This window comes from Camellia sinensis, chromosome 9 (genome assembly GCF_055761805.1).
Source record: "Camellia sinensis isolate YWXY chromosome 9, ASM5576180v1, whole genome shotgun sequence".
NCBI classification, from domain to species: domain Eukaryota; kingdom Viridiplantae; phylum Streptophyta; class Magnoliopsida; order Ericales; family Theaceae; genus Camellia; species Camellia sinensis.
In genome coordinates this window covers 64,950,588-64,963,327 of record NC_138969.1, presented here as the reverse complement: position 1 = coordinate 64,963,327, position 12,740 = coordinate 64,950,588, and positions in this window count along the sequence as shown.

Genomic DNA, 12,740 nt, shown 5'->3' with positions numbered 1-12,740 from the left:
TCTAGAAGATCTTACTAGTTTTCCACATCACTGAGAGATCAAGTTCTCTATTGACTTAGTGCCTGGTACAACACCGATTTTTATGGCACCACATCGATTTGCACCTGCTGAGTTAAGTGAGTTGAAGATTCAACTCCAGGAATTGTTGGATAAGGATTTTATCCACCTTAGTACTTCACCTTCGGGAGCACCGGCCCTTTTTGTTAAAAAGAAAGATGGTGCGTTACGGCTTTATATTGATTACTGAAAGTTGAACCGGGTAACTGTTAAGAACAGGTACCCGATGTCTCGTATAGATGATCTGTTTGATCAATTGAAGGGGTCTCATTGTTTTTCGAAGATAGACCTGAGATCGGGTTATCACCAACTGAGAGTAAGGAAGGAGGATATCCAGAAAATGGCATTCCGTATGCGGTATGATCATTACGAGTTCCTAGTGATGCCTTTTGGGCTAACCAATGCACCCGCCGTGTTTATGGATTTGATGAACCGGATCTTCCGTGAGTTTCTAGACCATTTTGTGGTCGTCTTCATGGATGACATCTTGATTTACTTACACTCAGAGGAGGAACACGATGAGCACTTTCGAGTAGGGCTTGAATTGCTTAGAGCCCACAAGTTATATGCTAAGTTTGGGAAATGTGAATTTTGGCTGAGAGAGGTTAAATTTCTAGGCCATGTAGTGTCCGGGAGAAGGGTGACTGCAGATTCATCTAAGATAGAGGCAGTGCAAGGTTGGGTACAACCTAAGAATACTTTTGAGATCTGTAGTTTCTTGGGGCTAGCCGGGTATTACCATAGATTTGTGAAGGATTTCTCTAGGCTAGCCTCACCATTGACTAGACTGACGAGAAAGGGAATCAAGTTTGTGTGGAGTGAATCTTGTGAGAAATTATTTCAAGAGCTTAAAGTTAGACTTATCACTGCTCCAGTCTTGATTATTCCGGAGAAGGGTTTGGGTTATTCGGTGTATTGTGATATAGGAAGGTTTGGGTTGTGTTTTAATGCAAGAGGGAAATGCAGCAGCCTATGGCTCGTGGCAATTGAAAACATACGAGGGGAACTACCCTACTTACAATTTAGAGTTAGCGGCAACGATCTTTGCCTTGAAGATTTTGAGGCATTACCTGTATAGTGAGAAGTTTGAGGTATTTTCTGATCACAAGAGTCTGAAATATTTGTTTACACAGAAAGACTTGAATTTGAGGCAAAGGAAATGGATGGAGTTTATAGAGGATTTTGATTTTGAGTTACATTATCATCCCGGGAAGGCCAATGTAGTGGCCGATGCCTTGAGTAGGAAATCAATTAGCAGTGTGGCTTGTATCACCGTTTGGAAATGGGAAATGTTGGGTGCCATTGGGGAGTTTGACTTACATCTTAGCAAGTCCATTGAGTCTGCAACTTTATTTTCAATTGTTGCACAATCCACACTGGTGAACCGAGTGATAAAAGTACAGAGGGGTGACCTTGAGGTAGAATCCCTCAAAGAGAAGATTTCCAGTGGGAAGGCAGAAAGAGGCTTGAGTGTGTACTCTGACTCAAGTGTTAGATATCTTGACCGTCTTATTGTGTCGGAGTCTTGTCGAGAGGAAATGCTCTGAGAGTTTCACCATTCACGCCTTGCGGTGCATCCGGGAGGCACAAAAATGTACCACGACCTTAGCCACGAGTTTTGGTGGAGGGGAATGTAGAGGAATGTGGTCGTGTTTGTGTTAAAGCGCCTTACTTGACAACAAATAAAGGCCAAGCATCAGAGACAAGCGGGTTTGTTGCAACCTTTGCCTATAACCGAGTGGAAATGAGAGCATGTCATGATGGATTTTGTTGTGGGCCTTCCAAGGACTTAACGGGGTAGTAATGCAATTTGGGTGGTAGTGGATCGGTTGACCAAGTCGGCACACCTTATACCTATGCGCGTGAGTGACTCAATAGATTTTCTTGGCGACCTATACATTAGGGACATAGTGAGGTTGCACGGGGTCCCAGTGACGATTGTTTCGGATAGAGATCCCCATTTCACAGCCCGCTTATGGCAGAGTTTACAGTGTGCCTTGGGCACTAGACTGACTTTTAGCACAGCGTATCATCCTCAGACTGACAGGCAATCCGAGCGTACTATTCAAATCCTTGAGGATATGCTTCAAGGTTGTGTCCTTGACTTTAAGCGTTCGTGGGAGAAACACTTGCCCTTGGTAGAATTTGCCTATAACAATAGCTTCCAGTCGAGTATTGGTGTGGCACCGTTTGAGGCCTTATATGGCCGACTGTGTAGGTCTCCCGTGTGTTGGGCCGAGGTGGGTGATGCACCTATGTTGGGTCCAGAGTTGGTCCGGAAAACAATGGAGAAAGTTACTCTTATCTGTAAGAGGTTGGTTATGGCTCAAAGTTGCCAGAAAAGTTATGCCGACCGTTGTAGGAGACCTTTGTCTTTTGAGGTGGGAGACCACGTGTTCTTGAAAATATCACCTAGGAGGGGTTTGATGAGGTTTGGAAAAAGTGGAAAGTTGTCCCCTCGATTCATTGGGCCTATTGAGACCCTTGAGCGGATTGGAGAGGTAGCTTACTGTTTGGTCTTACCGCCACAACTTTTCAGAGTTCATGATGTGTTTCATATTAGCATGCTTTGGATGTATGAGCCGGGTCCATTGCACGTGTTGGATTGGAGTGACTTAGAGGTAGATAAGGATGCCTCGTATGAGGAGAGACCGATGAGAGTCTTGGATACTCGGAACCAAGTGTTGCGAGACAAAACAATTCCCTTGGTTAAGGTTTTATGGAAACATCACGGGGATAAAGAAGTAACTTGGGAACGTGAGCTCGAAGTCCGTGAGAAATATCCGAATCTATTTGTTAATGTTTGAGCATGTAATGAAATTTTGTTACGTTAATGAACTATGAAGGTATTGTATATGTTTTGAGAATATAGAAACATTGTATATGTTGAATATGCTTTGGAGACATAGGCTTAATATAAACATTGTATATGTTGTTTAAGTTTTGGAAATACAAATTTGTCATAAACATTGAATATTTTTTGGAAATATGAAATGTATATTTAGTATCAAGAATTTGTTTATCTTGTGATGGGATTAAATGACCGGCGGATGGGTCATGGTTTTGAAACTTGATTTGTAATCATTGTGGAAGTTGGTTAAAACATGGTTTTGAAATTTGATTTGTAATTTCGGGGATGAAATTCTTCAAGAGGGGAAGTTATAGCATTTCTGGTTTATTCCTAACCCATTTTGTATTCTGAACTTGGGTTTCATAGCCTCGTATGGCTGATCATGTCTTTTCCCTCTTATTCTTACTTGAGTTTGACTATTGAGTTGTATCGAGTATGTTTGGAATAGGTTGGTTGCTTAGTTTTCAAACTTTTGTTGCCCAGGATTTTGGTCCTCTACTCGAGCAGTACTTCTTGCGCTCGAGCGGGATTTGCAAACTCTCAGTACTTTTGCAGGTCTGCAAAACTACTAGGAGAGTGTCATTTCTTACGCTCGAGCGGCATTTTCTTGCGCTCAAGCCTTGGTCTATTGTCTGCAAAACTACTAGATGTACGTATTCTGAGCTCGAGCGGCATTTTCTTGCGCTCAAGCTGAACAACTTATTGTGTCTGATGCTCGAGCATCACTTCTTGCGCTAGAGCAGACTGTGCGTATATCAGATCGTAAAAGTGACTTTTTACATCACTTTTCATACTCTTTTTATTCCTAAAAATCCTAGATCAGGACCTTCTCTCTCTAAAACACACACACTCTCTCTCTCTCTCTACATTTTCGCCTAATTCTAGTGATCTCTCTACCCTCTTGCCTTTGTTAAAAAGAGTGAGCATCTCAAGATCTCCATTTTGATCTGAATAGAGTTGGGTTTGAGCATATTTGAAGTTTCATCTTTGCCTTGCTCATTTTCTCTCTTTGATATAGGGATTTTTTATACTTTCATATGATTTTTAACTTAGTTATGAGTTGTTGTGTAGCAATGGTGGAATTTGGGTTATTATGAACAAACCTAAGGTTTGGATATTAAATCAAAAGAGGGGGTTTCTAAGGGGCTCAGTTATAATTGGTTATGGGGTTAAATATGAGGTTGTAATGTGACAAAATAGTTGATTTTGACATTTGGGTTGATATTCGAGAAAAAACGAGTTTGCTCTAAAATGTTACAAATATTTATTTTGTATAAATAAATGGAATTGGTATTGTAAAATGTAAAATTTGATGGATGATGACATAAAGGGTGGTGAAGAATATGTATTATCACGAATCTATGGAATTTTGAATAAATTATCTATCTTGATATTGAATATCTATTTAAAACTATCTGTATTGGGCTATCGGTGGAGGATAGCTACGATTGTTGTAGAAATTGCATGAGGATATGGTGAATTGAAACTAATCTCTAGTTGGTTGTCATTGAATATGACTGTGTTTTAAATACATTGTATATGTATGATGTTTGAAGGAGAAAGGGGATGTACATCATGTTTGGGAGGAGAAAGGAGATGGACTCCATTGAATTAAGTTGGCATGTGTGTCCAGGGTGAAAGTTCTGAAACCCGTATATACCTGGGTGCTGATTCTCGCAAACGAAATTTCCATTGAAGTGACTGTGAAATCGCTGTGTTGATTAGAGAACCATTGAGTTGTAGTCTTAGTTAGGCTATCTGGAAAATAATGAAATAGGCTCATGAGTTGAGACAAAATGAATTACCTTGAAATGAATTGAAGAACAATGGACTAAAATATAGAATATGGGACTTTGTGATGTTACCGAATATGAATGATTTATCACATGCATTATATATGCACATTGTACTCATACCTTCTTTAAGATTTATATACTGTGATAGATTGTTTTTACTGGGCTTTGGCTCACCCTATTTGGAAAAAACCATATTCAGGTGTTGATGATATGCCTCTGCCAAGACAATAGCTTGGAGGGACTTCGGAGCAAAGGCTTCCTTTTGTTGTATATTTTCTTTTGTATAGCCAAGGGCTTTATTTTTATTGAGCTAGTCTCACTTTTGTTACAACCAAGCCATGACTTGGAAAGTTGCAAGCCTATAGGATATTTACTCATGCTAAACACTTTTGTACCATTAACTCTATGAAATGAAAGAATAGTACACTCTGATTCATGCTGTTATTTATGTATGTTCTTGGTTGGATTTATGGTTTATTTCGGGACATTACAAGATTGCTTACGAAAAAATTGTGTTAATTTACGCATTTTTGTGAATTTATGAAAACTGTCGTTATTTTGTGTTGTCCCAAATTTTTTGGGAACACTTACAGGAGTTTGTTACTAACGCATTTTTGTGAGGTCACTTACATGATTTTGTAACGCCCCCAAAATCATACCATAAATACAACCCATAAGCGGAAAGATAATAGGAATAAGATGTTTTCATTAATCAAGTTTGTATACAAAAGGTAACACATGTGATATATATTCACAAATGTTCATCCTGAATCTATAGCATATGTTACAACGATAAGAGAATTAAAAATTAAACAAGTAATCATATATCCCATAGGCTTACATCTTTCTAAGTCATCGCTTGGTTACAACAAAATGAGCCTAGCTCGGTACAATTAAAGCCCTTGGCTATATAAAATAAATACACAAAAGAAAAAAGCTTTTGTTTCTAAAAGTCCCACCAAGCTATTGCCTTGGCAGAAGCATATCGTCGATACCTGAAAATGGTTTTTCCAATTAGGGTGAGCCAAAACCCAGCAGGAATAATCTATCATAATATATGAGATTTAACAAAAATATAAGTACAATGTGCGTATACTATGCCTATGACAAAACATCCACATTTTATATAATCATAGAGCACCAAATACATGTCTTATCCCATTTTTCTTCCATTTATTTCAATTTATGAGTCAATTTCATTATCTTTCAACAACCCAACTGAGACTACAACTCAATAGTTATCTAATCAACACAATTACCTCACAAACACTTCCTTGTTGTTTACGCATTTTTGTGAGGTCACTTGTGTGCAACTCAATAGTTATCTAAGCTCTCTGTGTTGTTTCCACAATAATTGTATGAGATCACTTACGAGAAATTTATGTTTACGCATTTTTGTGAGATCAATTACGTGATTTTGTGAAACTTATGTGATTTTGTACTGTTCCAAAATTTTTTGAATCACTTACGAGAGCTTGTGTTACATATGCATTTTTGTGAGGTCACTTGTGTGCTTTTATAAAAATTTATGTGATTTTGTGTTATTCAAAAACTTTATGAGATCACTTATAGAAAATTTTTGTGTACTTGCGCATTTTTATGAGATCACTTACATGAATTTGTGAGAGGGTGAATTACACCAATGGTTTCTATAATTTGGGGTTTGTATCACTTTGGTCCTTGACTTTTCAATTGTGACACATTTGACTCTGAATTTTGAATCTTCTTCCAAATAAGAACAATTGAAGATACTATTAGATTTTTCAAGGGCAAATTTGTCAATTTGATAAAATATAAATTAATTTGACAAGAATAAATGTGAAAAAAATATTTTTGAATTTTTTAAAATTGTTTATACCTACTAAAGATAAAATTATATAAAATTGATAAATCTTTTAGACATTTATTTTCTTTACCAAATTAATTTTTATTATATATTTGGATGATGAACATATAAAATTAATTTTTAAAAATTAATCATGTAATTTTTATCAATTTTACATAATTTTATCTTTAGTGAGTAGAAATAATTTTTAAAATTTTTAAAATATTTTTTTGACATTTATTTTTATCAAATTAGTTTATATTTTATCAAATTGATGATTTTGCCCTTGAAATTAAGCAATGGTATATTCAATTATCTTTATTTAAAACAATATTCAAAATTCAAGGTCAAATGTGTCACAATTGAAAAGTCAGGAACTAAAGTGACACGAGTCCCAAACTATAGGGACTTTTAGTGTAATTTGTCCTTTGTGAAAATTTACATGATTTTGTGTTATTCCAATTTTTTGAGACCATTTACTAATTTATATTATTTACACATTTTTGTAATGTCATTTACGTAATTTCGTAAAAATTACATGATTTTGTTGGGCAATTCCATGGTATGCCTTGCCTGCCATACGCAATTTTTTTTTTCTTTTTAATGCATTTTTTTGGTTTGATTACACAGTTTTGTGGTTGTAGTGATACTTATTGACTTGCTAAGCAGGTCAATTTGCAGGTTACAAATTTTAAAATAATAGATTATATTATAAATATGTAAATAATTTTATAAAAATATATAAATAATACAAACTTGAGTAAATGATCTTAAAAAATTTGAAACAATACAAAATTATGTGCATTTTTATAAGTTTATATAAATAATTACATAAAAATACATAAATTAACACAATTTTTTTTCGTAAATAATCTCATAAAATTTTTAAACAATACAAAATGGAGAAACCATTTCGTATTTGAAAAATATAAAAATATCACGTGTTACTGTGCGCATTTGGGTGAATATCCACTTTCACCAGACTATTGGATCAGATTTCCAAATTTTCTTGTCGTCTTTAGGAAAAATATCTCGTCTTTAGGGAAAATATCAAATCAATAATTTATATGGTGATATAACTTTAATGTATGCATAGTTTAAATTCTCCATATAAATAGACCTCGGTTGGCATGTAGGTTTTTTTTTAAAATTTTTTTTAATTAAATTAGTCATAAAAAGATAAAATAAGTTAAAAAATCAATAAAAAAAAATATTACATCAAATCATAATCATTTAATTTTTTTCTAAAAAAAGTTAAAAAAGCTAATCCAAACGAATTTTTTGATCCCAGACTAAAATAATTAAAAAGTAAACCCACTTTCCAAACAAAGCCTAGTGTAAATTTTCACCATGTATTAAAATTACATCACAAATTTTTTTTATCTCTAGTATGAGAGGGGCGCAATTATATTATGTTTATTTGTATTGGACCTAGTCTGGCAAGAGGAATGTCCCCACTCTGAAGTGGGCTCCTTCCACCAATCTGAAGGCCGAGTTATGGGTTGGCCCTGGCTTATTTCCCCTCTCCGAAGTGGTTAAGGCTATGGGCCCACCCCAAGCTTCTTTTTCTACTCGGATGTGGGCCGAGATAAAAGTTGAACCTTGGTCCTTTCCTCACTTCAAAGTGGGCTAGGCCATTTTGCTCCGAAGTGCGTAAGTCCATGACTCTTACATACTCTGAAATGAGTCAAGCTGAATTAAGCTCCAACAGATCAACTAACACTATGTGAGTGAAAGGTGCATAATGCCCACGAATAACAGAACCGTTCAACAGAGTCTCTACTCTCCTCCAATCAGGAGCGACCTAACATAACAACCGAGTGCCAAGTGGCAGAGATAGGAACTTGGTAAGTAAGTCAAGTTCTCCTTATAAAAGGTAGTCTCACTCTCCTTCATAGAGAATAGATATCTTTATACTCTATACATACTTGTCTTCTCTACTTTCCTTCTATCACACTTCGGTACTAACTCGACTGTCGAAGGGGTTTCCGACTAAATCCCGATCAGGCAGTCTAACCATCTGTTCCTTATGCAGGCATTCATTCATCGATGTACTAGGGTTCGTCCACGAAGCTTCTAAATACTCTATTGTGAAAACTAGGGGTGGGCGTGGGTCGGTTGTGGCCACGAAACCTCCAATTCATCATCCGTCTACCAGATTGGCGGATTGGAGAAAATCAATCCGCATTGGCGGATGTGGATTGAGCGAATTGGCAGATGGATGCGAATTGGTTTGGCGGTTCAAAATTTATAAATTTTATAAATTTTGAACATAATTCAATTTGTGTACTTTCTCAAAAAAAAAAAGAAAAAAAAAAGTATTACAGTCAAAAAGACTTAAAAAAAAATATTACAATCACCGCATGCCTCATCCAAAGAAAGAAAGTTTTAAGCTTTAGAATATTACAATCACTGCATGCCCCATCCATATATTACAATCACAGTATGCCACATCCGCATAATGTATTATAATCTGTGGTTCTTAAAATATAAAAATAATTTAAACCACCAAAATCATGAACAGAGCAATAGTGGAGATTGTATGCCTCTATATTATTATATCTATATCTGTTTTTGAAAATAAAAATCAACCAACATATATTATCTTTTTTATTTATTATTTTTAGATTTAGATTTAAAACCCAAAAAATATAGATAAATAATACATTTATTTTTTTCAATTCAAAAAATATATGGAAGTTGAATACTCTTTTTCAACATAATATATTTAACAAAATATTTAAACTCTTTTTCAATTGAAAAAAACAAGGGAAAATCGGTCTAAGGTCCCTATCCAACTTTTAGTAATGGATTAGGTCCACAATATGTTCTTTTGTAGTCTAAGGTCCCTCACCCCCGTACTCTTATATTACACCTGCACTCTCATAGCCAGAGAGGATAACCAAGTCAGGAACATAAAGGTCTGAATTTGATTCTCGTTGGTCGAAACCCCGAGGAACTCAAGGAGGTTTCGGAGTCGATCGGAGCCAAATTCGGGAAAACACAGATCAAGACTATGGTTGTTGATTTCTCTAGAGATTTGAACGAAGGGGTTAATCAGATTCGTGAAACCATTGAAGGTCTGGATGTTGGAGTTCTGATCAATGGGGGACCTTCCCGACCTACCATAGCTCGTTCATCTTTGAAAACTGAATTAAGAGCTGCCAGCTTCTCAACTATGTCAACTAGTTTGTTTGAGGATAGCAATTCCCCTTTCGTTGAGTTTCCAACAGACATGAACATGGAAAAAGGGGTATTATTCACAGGATCACCAACTGTAATCAAGCTCTCTTCTTCAGGCAGCTGAATATCAACTGCCCCATCAAAGCCACCGAGCTTAGACACTACACTGGTTCCATGTTTTGATCGATCCACTTCAACTTGAGTATCATTAACCCCAACCAGCTTTCAATTTTATCTGACTTAGTTTGCTGTCCCTGACTTGATTGCAGAACATTGCTTTCATGATTGCTCCTGTTAGATCCAATTCCAACTGTGGAAGTTGGGAAGAGAGTATCACCCATGCTTTCAAAAGGTAGCCCTTGCTGTTCTGAAATATCGATTCCTGCAGAACCAACAGAGCCCCTTTGGATGGAAACTAGTGCTTCGGCTGATTTCAGCTCCTTCATGAAAGCAGACCCAAAGAGTGTTTCAAGTGTCAGATTCTTCCCAGAATGGGGAATACTATCGGCCTTTTCCTCTCTAGAGTTGTCAAGGGCAGTGCCAACAATTGCACCTTCAGAAATATGTAGTTTGTCAAAAGATCTGCTGTCTAGATTAGGGGATTGTGCGATATCTTTCAACCATGTTGTTCCCTTCTGCAACAAAGACATGAGGTGTTGAGAAGCACGATCATCAATATCTGCTTTCGATTCTTCAGTCTTTGCACCAGAAACACTCCAGCCTTCACCAGGTGCCTGCAAAGTTGAACTACTTTAAAAAAGTTAAATTCTATTTGCAATCTCAGATGGGTTATCGTCGGAGTGTATATATATACATTTGTATGTGTGTATATATATACACTTGTATGTGTGTGTATATAAACTGATGTAGTATATGATTATATATTTTGATAGGTATATATCTTTGGTTGTTCTAATTTCTCCTATGGACCAAACCAGAGAATTTCTCTGGACCAACCCAGAGAAAATTTAATTCAAACCAGAGAAATTTTCTAGACCAACCTAGAGAAAATTCAGTCCAAACCAGAGAATTTCTCTGAACCAACCCAGAGAAAATTCAGATCAACCAAACCAGAGAATTTCTCTGGACCAACCCAGAGAAAATTCAGTTCAAACGAAAGAAAATTCAGTCTAAACCAAAGAATTTCTCTACCACTGAAAGATTTCTATGTTAATTTAGTTATGTCTGTTAGTTAGTATTGACTTATTGCTTTTGTTGCCTCTCTTGGTGAATTATTAGAAAAAGGAAGTCCTGTGTGCAACAGGATTATGAATATAGGTCATGTGATTGCATATGGTCAGGACAGTCAGTTAATGCATCAGAGAAATTCTATGAAGGATTGGGCCAGAAAAATTCTGAGAAGAATTGGACCAGAGAAATTCAAAATTTCTCTGGACTCAGCCAATGCATTAGAGAAATGCTGAGAAATTCTAGGAAGAATTGGGCCAGAGAAATTCTGAGAATAATTAGACTTTCCAAAGAAATTTGGTCTGAAATTTCTCTGGACCAATTTTCTCTGGACTGAAATTTCTCTGGACCAATTTTCTCTGAACTGAAATTTCTTTGGATCAAGGTTGAGGGACCTTAGACATTATGAAAATATTGTTGAGGGACTTTAGACATTATGAAAATATTGAATGTCCTTTATGCTATACAACCTTAATATCAGGGACCTTAAAAAAAAACCCCCAAAAAACAAATACAATATTTAAACAAATTAAAAATACAAAGTCTTACAAATTACTAGGGGTGCTCGCGGTTCGGAGGTTTGGTTGCGGCCAAAGAAACCTCAAATCCGCCATCCGTCCAAAACTAGACGGATTAAAAAAAATCAATCTGCAACCGTCCGCTCGTCATCACGCATCCGTCCAAGATGCGACAGATCAATTCGGTTCGGTCAATTTGGGCAGATCGGTATATCTGCTGCTCACCCTTAGCGGAAACCAATTCGTACATAACCTTTATTTGGCAATGGGCTAAAATGAGATTGGCGTTTTTTTAATAAAAAAAAGACAAAATATGTTAAAAATTAATAAGATAAAATGTCATATTTAAATTATAATTATTTTATTTTTTTATAAAAATAAAAAAAACTAAAAAAAATCAAATAAACTTTTTATCTCAAATAAAATAGTCAAAAAAACACTTTCAAAAATTAAAAAATTAAAAAATCAACCTACCTTTTGAGCGTAGCCTACTATAATAATTTTTTACTATTTTTTTTATTTTATTTTATTATTTTTTTTAACGCGGTTTTCATTATCACATTGATATTTCCTCTCCTCTTTACGCCTTTTGGAGAGATCCCAAATCTGATCGATGAGACTAATATTTGCCAGCTGCAACGCACCATGGAGCAAAACGCGGAAAATTTATCCAATCGGAGTCACCCTCATCTTTAACAATAATTAAAAACTATAATGAGTGAGAGTTTCTTATCAATTTATTTTTTCAAAAATTAAATTAAAATTAGATTATTTTAATCGATGAGGTATCATGTAAACCAATAAATAATTTTCCAATGGAGAGTTTGGTTTAATTTTGGAACTGTGATTTTCTTTTGAAGTTGTGATTTGTGTGTGAAATTGTAAATTGAGTTTTGAATGAAGAAAATTTATTTGGTTATAAATTTTGAAAAACGTTTTGAAAAAAGTTTTTGAATTTTAAATTTTGAAAACAGAAAATTTGTTTTGTTAAGAATTTTGAGTTGTATTTTGAGTTTTGAATTTTTTATTTGAATTCTATTTTGAATTTTTTGGATTTATTTTTTTAAAAGAGAACATTTATGAAATAAAAATTATATATTTAAAATAAAAAAATAATTTTTTAATATTAAAAAAATAAAACACATAAACGTATGAAATATAGTGCACATTAAAATAAATAAATATTTAAAATATAAAATATTTACCCTAAAAAAATAAAATTAAGAAAGTTTTTAAATATTTAAAAAAAATAATTCCAAAAAATTTCAAAATACAACTTAAAACTTTTTTCAAAACTCATAACCAAACAAATTTTTTCTTTT